Genomic DNA, 15,775 nt, shown 5'->3' with positions numbered 1-15,775 from the left:
GAAAAACTCCCTAGAAAGGCCAAAACCTAGGAAGAAACCTAGAGAGGAACCAGGCTATGAGGCGTGGCCAGTCCTCTTCTGGCTGTGCCGAGTGGAGATTATAACAGAACATGGCCAAGATGTTGAAATGTTCATAAATGACCGGCATGTTCAAATAATAATAATCACAGGCAGAACAGTTGAAACTGGAGCAGCAGCACGGCCAGGTGGACTGGGGACAGCAAGGAGTCATCATGCCAGGTAGTCCTGAGGCATGGTCCTAGGGATCAGGTCCTCCGAGAGAGAGCAAGAAAGAGAGAATTAGAGAGAGCATACTTAAATTCACACAGGACCCCGGATAAGATAGGAGAAGTACTCCAGATATAACAAACTGACCCTAGCCCCCCCAGTGTCTCCTGACCCCTCCTGTCTCAGCCTCCAGTATTTATGCTGCAGTATATATCTATTAACAGCAGTTGATATCAGTGCAATTGGTGAGTTGTAGCATACGTGTTAGAATCAAAAATGCACACAGTCTGATTGTGCAATGTTGGTTAAAATGGTCTGACAAGCTGAAGGCTTTGATATACTGGACATCAGGGGACTTTATGGTTCTTATTCCAGTTTAAAATGGCCAAGTAACTTTTTTGTTTGTTACTTGGGGATATAACCCCACCCACTTTGCCAAAGCACAGCCCCCACACCACTAGAGGGATATCTTCAACCACCAACTTACCATCCTGAGACAAGGCCGAGTATAGCCCACAAAGATCTCCGCCACGGCACAACCCAAGGGGGGGCGCCAACCCAGACAGGAAGATCACATCAGTGACTCAACCCACTCAAGTGACGCATACTCAACACAGTGTTGTACTATTTGCATGCATCACATGCTCATCAGTACATTTGACATTTTATCAGGCTTCATCACAACCCCTTTTCGTGTGATATACCACATACAGTACGTGCCCACACTTAAGGATTCTCACCCCACATTTTCACCCCTTAAATGCGCAGTCATGGCCATCATTATCACTGACTGTACACAATGCCATCCACATTACACAGCCTTTTTGTCTGGTTATCTCAGTAATACGGACAGACGCTGCTGGAGGACATACTTTTCTGATGAACGATTAGGGAGTGTGTGTTAGGCAAGCATTGTGTCACACCACCCTTGTTTTTAAAGGCAGATGGCCTTCAGATGCTTTCTCATTATGTAAACACAGCAAAACACTGAAGGCTTTTTATGAGTAGAAGGAAAAAGGAAATAGTAGCTGAAGGGGAATTTGAGCATAGTAGTATTCACTTCAATGCATAGCAGCTGGCTCTGGGAAAGTACAGTAAAACTGGATTATACCCTGCTGAGAAGTGACAAAACAGCTGTTGTGTTTCAGGATACATACCTTGTAGGGACCCGGGATCAGTATTGGCCCCGTTCTGAGTACGAATTCGGACCATGGCTCGCATGGAAGTTAGAGAGGCGGACCAGTAGCTGGAAGGTTCAAGCCCAGGGCCTGGCGATAAAAGTCTGGTCTCTGCTCCCAGGCACCATTCACTGCCGTTGTGCCCTTGAGCAAGGCACTTAATAACCCAGCCACACTGATCTGCAACTGACACTATGCTACTCCTATCCTTGTGTGTGTATGTAATGGAGGTTGGGTATTGTGACAATGAATCAAGCAATTTCAATTGTAAAAAAGAGAATGTATTTTGATGTGTTTATACTTTTTTTTACAATGACAACAACAGCACAGTGACAACAAACATCAAAACATGACAATAAACAATAGAAGGGGAGGGGGTACCTTTCATAAATACCGACAATTGATATATTAGGCTATGCTCTATGGTTTACCAATCAAATCAAACTTGATTTCTCACATGCACCGAATACAACAAGTGTGGACCTTACCGTGAAATGCTTACTTAAAGCCCTTAACTCTTCCTAAACTGCACTGTTGGTTAAGAAAATATTTACTAATATTTATTTAAACTAAAGTAAAAAGTGATAAAAAGTAACACAATTAAATAGCAATACGAGGCTGTATACAGGGGGCACCGGTACCGAGTCAATCTGCAGGGGTACAGGTTAGTCGAGGTAATTTGTACATGTAGGTAGGGGTGAAGTGACTATGTATAGATAATAAACAGCGAGTAGCAGTAGTGTACAAAACAAATGGAGGGGTTGGTCAATGTATCGCTTGCCGTGCGGTACCGCCATGCGGTAACAGAGAAAACAGTCTATGGGTGACTGGAGTCTCTGACTATTTTGGGGCATTCCTCTGGCATTCCTCTGGCACTGCCTATTATATACAGTTGAAGTTGGAAGTTTACATAAACCTTAGCCAAATACATTTAAACTCAGTTTTTTTTTTTTTACAATTCCTGACATTTAATCCTAGTAAGAATTCACTGTTTTAGGTCAGTTAGGATCACCACTTTATTTTAAGAATGTGAAATGTAAGAATAAGAGTAGAGAGAATGATTTATTTCAGCTTTTATTTCTTTCATCACATTCCCAGTGGATCCGAAGTTTACATAAATTCAATTAGTATTTGGTAGCATTGCCTTTAAATTGTTTAACTTGGGTCAAACGTTTTGGGTAGCCTTCCACAAGCTTCCCACAATAAGTTGGGTGCATTTTGGTTCATTCCTCCTGACAGAGCTGGTGTAACTGAGTCAGGTTTGTAGGCCTCCTTGCTTGCACATGCCTTTTCAGTTCTGCCCACAAATTTTCTTTAGGATTGAGGTCAGGGCTTTGTGATTGCCACTCCAATACCTTGACTTTGTTGTCCTTAAGCCATTTTACCACAACTTTGGAAGTATACTTGTGACCATTGTCCATTTGGAAGACCTATTTGTGACCAAGCTTTAACTTCCTGACTGATGTCTGAGATGTTGCTTCAATATATCCACATAATTTGCCACATAATCCACCTCTACGCAGACGACACCTTTCTGTATACATCTGGCCCTTCTTTGGACACTGTGTTAACTAACCTCCAAACAAGCTTCAATGCCATACAACACTCCTTCTGTGGCTTCCAACTGCTCTTAAACGCTAATAAAACCAAATGCATGTTTTTCAACATTTCGCTGCCGCACCTGCCCACCCGACTAGCATCATTACTCTGGATGGTTCTGACCTAGACAACTACAAATACCTTGGTGTCTGGCTAGACTGTAAACTCTCCTTTCAGACTCATATCAAACATCTCCAATCCAAAATTAAATCTAGAATCGGCTTCCTATTTTTCAACAAAGCCTCCTTCACTCACGCCGCCAAACATACCCTCGTAAAACTGACTATCCTACCGATCCTCGACTTCGGCGATGTCATTTACAAAATCGCTTCCAATACTCTACTCAGCAAACTGGATTCAGTCTATCACTGTGCCATCCGTTTTGTCACCAAAGCCCCTTATACCACCCACCACTGCGACCTGTATACTCTAGTCAGCTGGCCCTTGCTACATATTCGTCGCCAAACCCACTGGCTCCAGGTCATCTATAAGTCTTTGCTGGGTAAAGTGGCGCCTTATCTCAGCTCACTGGTCACGATAACAACACCCTCCCGTAGCAAGTGCTCCAGCAGGTATATCTCACCGGTCATCCCCAAAGCCAACACCTCATTTGGCCACCTTTCCTTCCAGTTCTCTGCTGCCAGTGACTGGAACGAATTGCAAACATTGCTAAAACTGGAGACTTACATTTCCTTCACTAACTTTAAACATCAGCTATCTGAGCAGCTAACCGATCACTGCAGCTGTACATTCCATCTGTAAATAGCCCACCCAATCTACATATCTCATCCCCATATTGTTTTTATTTATTTTGCTGCTCTTTTGCACACCAGTATCACTACTTACACACCATCATCTGCTCATCATCATCTGCTCATCTATCACTCCAGTGTTAATCTGCTAAATTATAAATTACTTTGCTACTATCGCCTATTTATTGCCTTACCTCCTCACGCCATTTGCACACACTGTATGTAGACTTTCTTTTTCTAATGTGTTATTGACTGTACGCTTGTTTATTCCATGTGTAACTCTGTGTTGTGGTTTCTGTTGCACTGCTTTATCTTGGCCAGGTCGTAATTGTAAATGAGAACTTGTTCTCAACTAGATTACCTGGTTAAATAAAGGTGAAAATTAAAAATAAATTAAAAAATGTAAAATAAAGCTAACTGGATGGAATATGGGGGAAAATGCACCAAATTCTTGTATAATCTTCAACATAGAAATGCTACCAAAAATGATTTACTGAAACTTGTTACAAATTATGTAGTCACCCATAATTCACCAAATTATATTTGGAAAGAGGTAGCAAAGTACTTTAAGTATATGTTTTCGTTTCAGTCTCCTCCATCTCCACTAACCAAAGTTAATTTTAAGGATTTATTTCTATTCATTTTATTTTTTGTTTTAAAACTTCTCTAGAATAGGTGGGACGGAAGCTGGCAAACATCCAGCGAAAATGCAGAGCGCCAAATTCAAATAAATTACTATAAAAATTTAACTTTCCTGAAATCAGCCAACATGTCAGATTTGAAAAAGGTTTTACAGCGAAAGCATACAATGCTATTATGCTATTATCTGAGTATAGCACCTCAGCAAACAAACACAGGCAATCATATTTCAACCCGCTAGGCGCGACACAAAACGCAGAAATAAAGATATATTTCATACCTTACCTTTGAAGATCTTCCTCTGTTGGCACTCCAATATGTCCCATAAACATCACAAATGGTCCTTTTGTTCGATTAATTCCGTTGATATATATCCAAAATGTCCATTTATTTGGCGCGTTTGATTCAGAAAAACATACTTAATACTTATTTTTCACCATAATTTGCAAATAAATTCATTAAAAATCCTACAAAGTGATTTTCTGGATTTTTTTTTTCTCTCATTTTGTCTGTCATAGTTGAAGTGTACCTATGATGAAAATTACAGGCCTCTCTCATCTTTTTAAGTGGGAGAACTTGCACAATTGGTGGCTGACTAAATACTTTTTTGCCCCACTGTTCTTCTCAGAGAGTATTAAACTGTTAAGAGGAGTAAAACAAGGTTGTCCACTATCGGCATATCTATCTATTATGGCCATCGAAATGCTAGCTATTAAAATCAGATCCAACAATAATATCAAGGGTTTAAAAATCCAGGGTTTAAAACCAAAGGTGTCATTGTACACTGATGATTCATGTTTTCTTTTAAATCCACAATTTGGATCCCTCCACTGCCTCATAGAGGATCTAGATAATTGTTCTAACCTCTCTGGATTACAACCAAATTATGATGTAATTAAGTGTACTATATTACGTATTGGATCACAAAAAAATAAAACTTTTACATTACCGTGTATAGTTTACCAATAAAATGGTCTGACGGTGAAGTGGATATACTTGGGATTCATATCCCAAAAGAAAGAAATTCTCACTACAATGCATTTTAATAGAAAGTTTGCAAAAATAGATAAAATCTTGCTACCATAGAAAATAAAATATCTGTCTATTTGTGAAAAAATAACCTGGGTTAACTCTTTAGATATATCCCAGATTACCTATTTGTTTATGGCCTTGCTTACACCTAGCAACTTGTTTTAAAAATGATATGAGCAAAAAATATTACATTTAATTTGGAACGACAAGTCAGAGAAAATTAAACGGGCCTATTTATATAATGAATATGAATTCGGAGGGCAGAAATCATTAAATATTAAAGCATTAGGCTACTCACTAAAGGCTTCAGGCATACAAAAGTTATACTTAAATCCGAACCGGTTCTCTAGAAGATTAGTACGAATGTCTCACTCATGTTAAAGAATGGCGTTTTCCCCTTTATTCAGAATACATTTTATCACTTTTGGCTATTTGAAAACGAAAACATCTCCAAAATATCGCTATTTTTAAAACAAGCCATAGAAAGTTGGTTGCAATTTCAGTTTAATCCACCAGAAAAGACAAAACAAATATTGTTTCTATTCCTATTCATGAAAATCACAAGTGAAATATATTGAAACACAGCTTAGCCTTTTGTTAATCACCCTGTCATCTCAGATTTTCAAAATATGCTTTACAGCCAAAGCAAGACAAACATTTGTGTAAGTTTATCGATAGCCTAGCATAGCATTATGTCCAGCTAGCAGCAGGTAACTTGGTCACGAAAATCAGAAAAGCAATCAAATTAAATGGTTTACTTTTGATGAGCTTCGGATGTTTTCACTCACGAGACTCCCAGTTAGATAGCAAATGTTCCTTTTTTCCAAAAATATTATTTTTGTAGGCGAAATAGCTCAGTTTGTTCTTTACGTTTGGCTGAGAAATCGACCGGAAATTGCGGTCAAGACAACACCGAAAAATATTCCAAATTAGCTCCATAATATCGACAGAAACATGGCAAACGTTGTTTATAATCAATCCTTAAGGTGTTTTTTAAATATCTATTCGATAATTTATCCACCAGGACAATATTGGTTTTTCAGAAGGAGCGAGAGGAAAAATGGCTACCTCTGAGAGCCATCAGGTGACCACTTGCGCAATGTAGCCGCTTACGGGTATTCTTCAACATAAAGGCGTGAAACTACGTCACAATGCTGTAGACACCTTGGGGAATACGTAGAAAAAAGGAATCTGGTTGATAGCCCATTCACTGCTCAATAGGGATGCATCGGAACGCAGAGCATTCAAAACATGAGTCACTTCCGGATTGGATTTTTCTCAGGCTTTCGCCTGCAATATCAGTTCTGGTATACTCACAGACAACATTTTTACAGTTTTGGAAACGTTAGAGTGTTTTCTATCCTAAGATGTCAATTATATGCATATTCTAGCATCTTGTCCTGACAAAATATCCTGTTTACTTTGGGAACGTTATTTTTCCAAAAATGAAAATACTGCCCCCTAGTCACAACAGGTTTTAAGGGCTTGTAAGTAAGCATTTCATTGTTAGGTCTACACCTGTTTAATTCGGTGCATGTGACAAATATAATTTGATTTGATATAAGCCCTGTGCAATTGAATAATTGTATACCTTACAAAGTTGTGTTTTTACATATTGCATCCCATCCCACTAAACTGTGGTGAGAGATACACCCATGTCCTCTTCCAATTTCCTGTTCCCAACATAACTGAGTAGGGATGTTGCTGTTTGGGGAAGAGGCCAACCAGCTTGTATAAGGTGGAAACCATTCCTTTCCAAATATCAAATCAAATCAAATGTATTTATATAGCCCTTCATACATCAGCTGATATCTCAAAGTGCTGTACAGAAACCCAGCCTAAAACCCCAAACAGCAAGCAATGCAGGTGTAGAAGCACGGTGGCTAGGAAAAATTCCCTAAATAGCAGCATTCCTCAGTTTGATGTCTAGCTCACTTTTAGATCCCACATCAATACCTTTTGAAGAAATACACTTGAATATAGGTTATAATTTAGGCATGTAAAATTAATGGCATCCTACAAGGGTTGGGGTTGATTATATTTCATTACAGTAAATGAAAGGGTCAATTTTTATGAGGATATTCATTCATTCATTCATTTATTCGTCTGTTCCTAAAATTGAGTTTCACTCCAAGAATTGACTGCACTGATATGGAATTGACTCCATACTGAGTGCCTTAAAGTGCTGCAAAGTGTGTGTCCAGAAAAAACACACAAGTGTATCATGCAAAGTGTTCTATTTTGCATTTTGTTAATGCAGCTATTACATAGCCTAGTGCAATTTTGCTATGTGTAGTTCTAGTTCTGAAAACAGACACAGCACACATACATTTGTTTTGTAAATATATGATGAGGATGTTTTCACTATATGTACACAGATAGTACAGTATAACATGCACGCTGCTATCACGAAAGCTTTTTCCTTGAATAGGGTTGTCTGGTTTCTCAGTGCATAACTGACAGTGCATTCAGTCTATGCAAATGACTTTATAAAAGGAAATTTGACTCGAGGTACGCGCTGAGTAGAGCGACATGCTGAGTAGACGTCAACTCAAAAATAGAAAGCATTATATTATACCAATGAGATCTAAATACAGCATCAACTCACCTGCAACCCATACAAATGCACAAATCATACCCTTCTAAGCAAATAGCATGCTTTGCCTGGCTTTGTTTACGTAGAAATTCTATAAAACCATTAAAAACTCAGTGCTTTTACCATCTTGAGTTTCTCAATTTGAAGATGCTGTACTAAACAAAAAAATATTGAAAAAAGTGTTATTCTGCATGTGAATTGATTGTCTGATCCTACAATCTGGTGGTCAATGATCTTTGAGAAACTCAAGACCACCTTGGCCTAGCAGGAAATAGAGTTATTCGGTTGTGTACAGTACTACAGTCTTGTGTATTGTGCCAATTTGAATAGAAAAATCATATGGGCTAAAATTATCCCATCTAATTTGACTGTTGCGTATGCTTATGTCAATGGCTATTCAACCAACCAAAGCCCTAGAGATACAGTGCCTTCTGAAAGTATTCACATTTTCCACATTTTTTCATGTTACAGCCTGAATTTAGAATGGATAAAGTTTAGATTTTTGGTCACTGTCCTACACACAATAACCCATAATGTCGAAGCAAATTGTGTTTTTAGAACTTTTTACAAATGAATTAAAAATGAAAAGCTGAAATGTCTTGAGTCAGTAAGTATTCAACCCTTTTTTTATGGCAAGTCTAAATAAGTTCAATATGTAACGGCCGATTCCGGACAGGAGAGGAAACAAGACAGGACAGACGGGTAAACGGACATGAGACAAATAATCCTGCAGCAGGGAAAAGAGCGTGGGAACAGACAGATATAGGGAAGGTAATGACACAAGTAATTAAGTCCAAGTGAGTACAATGATCGCTGATGCGCGTGACGGGGAGAAGGCATGTGTGCATACTGATGGTGGTTTGAGTGCGTAATGCTGGGGATCCTGGCACCAGGGGGAGGAAGAGCGGGAGCAGGCGTGACGTAAGAAGTATTAAACTCCTTTGTTATGACAAGCTTAAATAAGTTCAGGAGTAAAATTTGCTAAACACGTCACATAATAAGTTGCATGGACTCACTTTGTGTACAATAATAATGTTTAACGTGATTTTTGAATGACTACCTCATCTCTGTACCCCACACATACAATCATGGAGATGGGTAAGACATTGAAAATCCCTTTGAATATGGTGAAGTTATTAATTACATTTTGGATGGTGTATCAATACACCCAGTCACTACAAAGATACAGGCATTGTTCCTAACTCAGTTGCCGAAGAGGAAGGAAACCGCTCAGGGATTTCACCATGTGGCCAGTGGTAGCTTGAAAACAGTTACAGAGCTTAATGGCTGTGGTAGGAGAAAGCTGAGGATGGATCAACAACATTGTAGTTACTCCACAATACTAGAAAAGTTCAAGGAAAGCCGCACACTCTAGGAGCTCACCCTTCTAGGGAGGGTGACATGTTTGATGCTGAAGTAACGTAGGGACGATATCGAGTGGTTTGCTCAAAAAAATGGGATACAATACTAACCTAATTGACAGAGTGACTAGAAGAAAGCCTGTACAGAATAAAATATATTCCAAAACATGCACCCTGTTTGCAACAAGGCACTAAAGTAATACTGCAAAAAATGTGGCAAAGCAATTCACTTTTTGTCCTGTATACAAAGTGTTGTGTTTGGGGTAAATCCAATACAACACATTACTGAGTACCACTCTCCATATGTTCAAGCATAGTAGTGGCTGCATCATGTTATCGGTATGCTTGTAATCGTTAAGGACTGGGAAGTTTTTCAGGATACAAAATAAACAGAATGTAGCTAAGTACAGGCAAAATCCTAGAGGAAAACCTGGTTCAGTCTGCTTTCCACCAGACACTGGGAGATTAATTCACCTTTCTGTAGGAGAAAAACTTAAAACACAAGGCCAAATCTACACTGAGTTGTTTACCGAGAAGACAGTGAATGTTCCTGAGTGGCCGAGTTACAGTTTTGACTTAAATCTACTTGAAAATCTATGGAAAGACCTGAAAATGGTTGCCTAGCAATGATCAACTACCAATTTGACAGCTTAAAGAATTTTGAAAAGAATAATGAGCAGTTGTTGCACAATCTAGGTGTGAATTAGAGACTTACCCAGAAAGCCTCAAAGCTGTAATTGCTACCAAAGGTGCACCTAGAAAGTATTGACTCATGAGTGTGAATACTTATGTAAATGACATATTTCTGTATTTAATTTTCAATACATTTGCACACAAAAATACATGTTTTCACTTTGTCATTATGGGCTATTGCGTGTACATGGGTGAGAATAAAAAATATATATATTTTGAATTCAGGATGTAACACAACAAATGTGGAATAAGTCAACGGTATGAATACTTTCTGAAGGCACTGTACATGGCTCTCAGTCCAAAAAGTATTACATCATATTACAAACACCTTGTACATCAAGGAGACGGACTCATAGTCATTTATAATAATTGATATGTTCGTTCACCTCAATATTGACTCTGTCTGTAAGTCAGAGGCCTGGGTGCCATATCTTGGGCAATATGAGGCGCTGAACATTCATTTATTGTATAAAACGTTTCGTCTTCACGTTTAAAAAAAAAAACTCTCTTCTAATGTTAGCAGAGTAAAATATAAAAAATATTCTGACATGCTAAACTGAGTGAACTCAACTGTGAAAGGTCCTGGCGTACCAAAACATGTGTTAAGGGAAGCCTGTTTGGATTCTCCCCTATCACATCGCATCAGGAGAATTACGTCATTGACAGAAACAACTTGAATTGTTGCATCTCATTGTGTTGTTGTCTTCCGGTGGCTAGCTAGCTAAAATTGTCCCTTTCCTAAATTAGCCATGGATGGAAATAGGGATTTGGACTGGTTGTTTTACTTAATTCTCAGTACTGGCCAGTGAGTATAACGGCGATTCTGATCTAACCATAAATGAATACCACCATACAGAATACATTGTGCCCCTGGCCTGAGGGAATGGAAGTTCAATAGAAGGCGAATGTTAAATAGCTAAAGTTGCCCATTAAAATAAATTAGGCTAGCGAGCAAGGATTTCTATTCTGCCACTGTGCCCAGGTTTTTCTTCTCGGATTTAGGCCTACAGTTGCAAGGTCCATGAACTAATAGGTTTATAGAGCAAACAACACAATAATTTTTTTTTTTTAAGAGGCAAGTCAGTTAAGAAGAAATTCTTATTTTCAATGACGGCCTAGGAACAGTGGGCTAACTGCCTGTTCAGGGGCAGAACGACCTTGTCAGCTCGGGGGTTTGAACTTGCAACCTTCCGGCTACTAGTCCAACGCTCTAAACACTAGGCTACCCTGCCGCCCAAACACATAGGTGTAATATGGCTTTTTTTTCAGGCTTGGATTCCTCAGTAATTTTACCCACGCATTGCTACTGTTTAAGTATGTCATCGTGGTCCTGAGCAATGTCTTTGGGTCAAGGCTGACTTAGTCACTTTAGTTCATGCGTAGGCTGCTACACATAAACTTACCCATATAGAAAAAGTTCAAGAACATTGTATCTTAACCAGCAATGTTTGCCATGTCAAATACCATTGTAATGACTGTTCATTTTGGTGGTCTACAAAGGAAAGTATTTTCTGGGAAAAAGCACAGGATACCTTCACTTCTATGTGCTGAATCAGACCACTGTCTGTTCCAGATAGTTGTTCATTAAAACCAGACCAGGAAAGGTCATGTGCCAAATGATGTTAATTATTAACAAACTACAAAGTAAACTTCAAATCCACTGTAATTCTTCAAACCACATGGGCCTCCTGTCATCAAATCTACAGAGCTGTTCATTTGCGCACCAGAAAGTATCAAGAATGTTGTAATGAGACCCACTGTGTCAATTCATTTTTGGTCTCCCAAGTGGTGCAGCAGTCTAAGGCACTGCATCTCAGTGGTAAAGGCATTACTACAGACACCCTAGTTCAAATCCAAGCTGTATCACAACCGGGTGTGATTGGGAATCCCATAGGGTGGTGCACAATTTGCATTGGCCGGTGTAGGCCGTGAATAAGAATTTGTTCTTAACTGACTTGCCTCGTTAAGTAAAAAAGATCTATATATTGAATACTCCTAAATGCTGATACTCATGTATGGCTTTTGGGGGGAGTGCCAGGAAATTGACTGCAGTGAAATTTGATTATCTTAAAACACTATAAGGATCTGTTGCCATCTTGTGGCCACAAAATGAACAACAATCAAATTACCTATTTGAGTGTGTAAGCAAGCACAAGACTGTCAACGGGATGACAATAGTAAAAAGTTGTTCAAAGCAAGGAAGCGCTTGCTTGTCCGAGCAAAGGCAAATTGCTTCCTCCCTCCCTTCTGCCCTCGTTCACTTCCCTTTATGAACATGAACGAAGGGTCGAAAAAAAAAATTGGTGGGGCAATTCTAACATTAGTAACTTCTTTGTCAGAAAGGATGTTTGATGTTTGATTTTAAGAAAATCATGATGAATGTGGCCATTTTAGGCCCTTTTAGACCTACGTATGACCCTATTATCAGTAACCTGTAGATGATTCAGACATCTTGGTGTCATTTTACTTCTTATATTTTTCTCTCAAATATGGAGTATGTCTAGATTCTGAAATAAAATGTTTCTCATTCATTTATTCAAAATAAAAAATACATTCATATTTAAAAAATTACCCTTTCAGATTTTCCTTCTTTAAAAAAAATATTGTTTGTAACTATATACTCTTCAAACACATAACATTTCCAGAGTGGGCTCTCTGGTACTTTTAATAATATGACCCATTGTATACATAGAAATATAGGTAAATATAGGTAATTAACCAATCACAGCCTTCCTTTAGGATTGCACATTCAGCAAATCACCAGCAGAGGGAGTTCCCTTTGAATACATTTTCCGATTCCCTGTGTTGGTGGTGCTCAAAATATGGAACACTGGAGCTCTGTCAGAGTGGCCATCGGGTTCTTGGTCACCTCTCTTACCAAGGCCCTTCTCCCCTGATTGCTAAGTTTGGCCGGGCAGCCAGCTCTAGGAAGACTCTTGGTGGTTCCAAACTTCTTCCATTTAAGGCCACTGTGTTCTTCGGGATAAAGCTGTAACGTAACAAAATGTGGAAAAAGTCAACTGGTCTGAATACTTTCCGAATGCACTGTAAGTCTAAAAAGGGCCTAAAATGGCCACTTACATGAATCAAAATCAAATACATTTTTATTTGTTACAGGCTTCATAAACAACAGGTGTAGACTAACAGTGAAATGCTAACCTGTGCGGCCTTCCCAACAATGCACAAAGAAAAAAAGAGAAATCATAGAAAAAAAGGAATAAATACAGAATGAGTAATGTTAACTTGGCTATATATGCATGGCACCTGTACCGAGTCGATGTGCAGGAGTACGAGGTACAGTGGCAAGAAAAAGTATGTGAACTCTTTGGAAATACCTGGATTTCTGCATAAATTGATCATAAAATGTTGATCTGACCTTCATCTAGGCCACAACAGTCTGCTTAAACTAATAACACAAACAATTATACGTTTTCATGTCTTTATTGAACACACCATGTAAACATTCACAGTGCTGGGGGGAAAAGTATGTGAACCCTTGATTTAATAACTGGTTGACCATCCTTTGGCAGCAATAACCTCAACCAAACGTTTTCTGTAGTTGCGGATCAGACTTGCACAACGGTCAGGAGGAATTTTGGACCATTCCTCTTTACAAACCTGTTTCAGTTCAGTAATATTATTGGGATGTCTGATGTGAACTGCTCTCTTGAGGTCATGCCACAGCATCTGAATCAGGTTGAGGTCAGGACTCTGACTGGGCCACTCGAGAAGGCGTATTTTCTTCTGTTGAAGCCATTCTGTTGTTGATTTACTTCTGTGTTTTGGGTCATTGTCCTCTTGCATCACCCAACTTCTGTTGAGCTTCAATTGGCAGACAGACAGCCTAACATTCTCCTGCAAAATAGCTTGATAAACTTGGGAATGCATTTTTCTGTCGATGATAGCAAGCTGTCCAGACCCTGAGGCAGAAAAGCAGCCCCAAACCATGATGCTCCCTCTACCATACTTTACAGTTGGGATGAGGTTAATGTTGGTGTGCTGTGTGTTTTTTTCTCCACACAGTGGTGTGTGTTCCTTCCAAACAACTCAACTGGGGCGGCAGGTAGCCTAGTGGTTAGAGTGTTGGGCCAGTAACTGAAAGGTTGCTAGATTGAATCCCTGAGCTGACAAGGTAAAAATCTGTCGTTCTGCCCCTAAACAAGGCACTTAACCCACTGTTCCTAGGCCATCATTATAAACCCCCGTTATAAATAAGAATTTGTTCTTAACTGACTTGCCTGGTTAAATAAAAAACTGTAGGTTCATCTGTCCACAGAATATTTTGCCAGTAGCGTTGTGGAACATCAAGGTGCACTTTTTCAAACTTCAGACATGCAGCAATGTTTCTTTTGGACACCAGTGGCTTCTTCCGTGGTGTCCTCCCATGAACACCACTCTTATTTAGTGTTTTACGTATTGTAGACTCGTCAACGAAGATGTTAGCATGTTCCAGAGATTTTTGTAAGTCTTTAGCGGACACCCTAGGATTCTTCTTAACCTCATTGAGCCTTCCGCGCTGTGCTCTTGCAGTCATCTTTGCAGGACAGCCACTCCTAAGGAGAGTAGCAACAGTGCTGAACTTTCTCCATTTATAGGCAATTTGTCTTACCGTGGACTGTTGAACATCAAGGCTTTTAGAGATACTTTTATAACCCTTTCCAGCTTTATGCAAGTCAACAATTCTTAATCTTAGGTCTTCTGAGATCTCTTTTGTTCAAGGCATGTTCACATCAGGCAATGCTTCTTGTGAATAGCAAACTCAAATTTTGTGAGTGTTTTTTATAGGGCAAGGCAGCTCTAACCAACATCTCCAATCTCGTCTCATTGATTAGACTCCAGGTTAACTGACTCCTGACTCCAATTAGCTTTAGCCTAGTTCACATACTTTTTCCAACTTACAGTGTGAATGTTTAAATGACGTATTCAATATAAACAAGAAAAATACAATAATTAGTTTTGTTTAAACAAAGTATTGAGAAACGTTTGTTATTGACCAAATACTTATTTTCCACCATAATTTGCAAATAAATTAATTAAAAATCCTACAATATGATTTTCTGGATTTTATCCCCTCATTTTGTCTGTCATAGTTGAAGTGTACCTATGAGGAAAATTACAGGCCTCTCTCATCTTTTTAAGTGGGAGAACTTGCACAATTGGTGGCTGACTAAATACTTTTTTGCCCCACTGTATATATTGTGTTTTGAGAATTATTGCCAGCTTAATAACTAAACTTAGGAAACCATTAATTGAAGTTGTTGAAGTAGTAATCAGCAGTTGTATTAAACTACTGTAATGACTTTGCTGTACTTATGGTAGCCTAGGTCTACTCTTTAGTGGTTGCCTGCACAAAGTGAGAAAGATGTTGCATAATGCCACCAGGCAGGACCTGGCCATTCTGCCACCCTAGGCTAGACACAAAAAAAATGCTGCCCCTACTAGAAGTCCCAGTAAGCAAAACGACGTTGAAAAGATGTCTAAAATACTTATTTTCCAGACGTTGAAATCAGGTTCATTTTAGGCTCTGAATTAAAGTTGAAACTACATTTCTAGACATCTATGTTTTGGCCAAATCAAGGCTGGTCCAGACCGGTCAAAATCTGAACAAACATAGACGTCTGCACCAAAAAAGCATGTCCAAAAGTGTCGTCCTGTGCTTACTGAAATATAGCCTACAGTGGCACCTGAAATGTAATT

The sequence above is a fragment of the Oncorhynchus clarkii genome, chromosome 32 (assembly GCF_045791955.1).
Source record: "Oncorhynchus clarkii lewisi isolate Uvic-CL-2024 chromosome 32, UVic_Ocla_1.0, whole genome shotgun sequence".
NCBI lineage: Eukaryota > Metazoa > Chordata > Actinopteri > Salmoniformes > Salmonidae > Oncorhynchus > Oncorhynchus clarkii.
Note: the sequence above shows the minus strand (reverse complement) of the source record.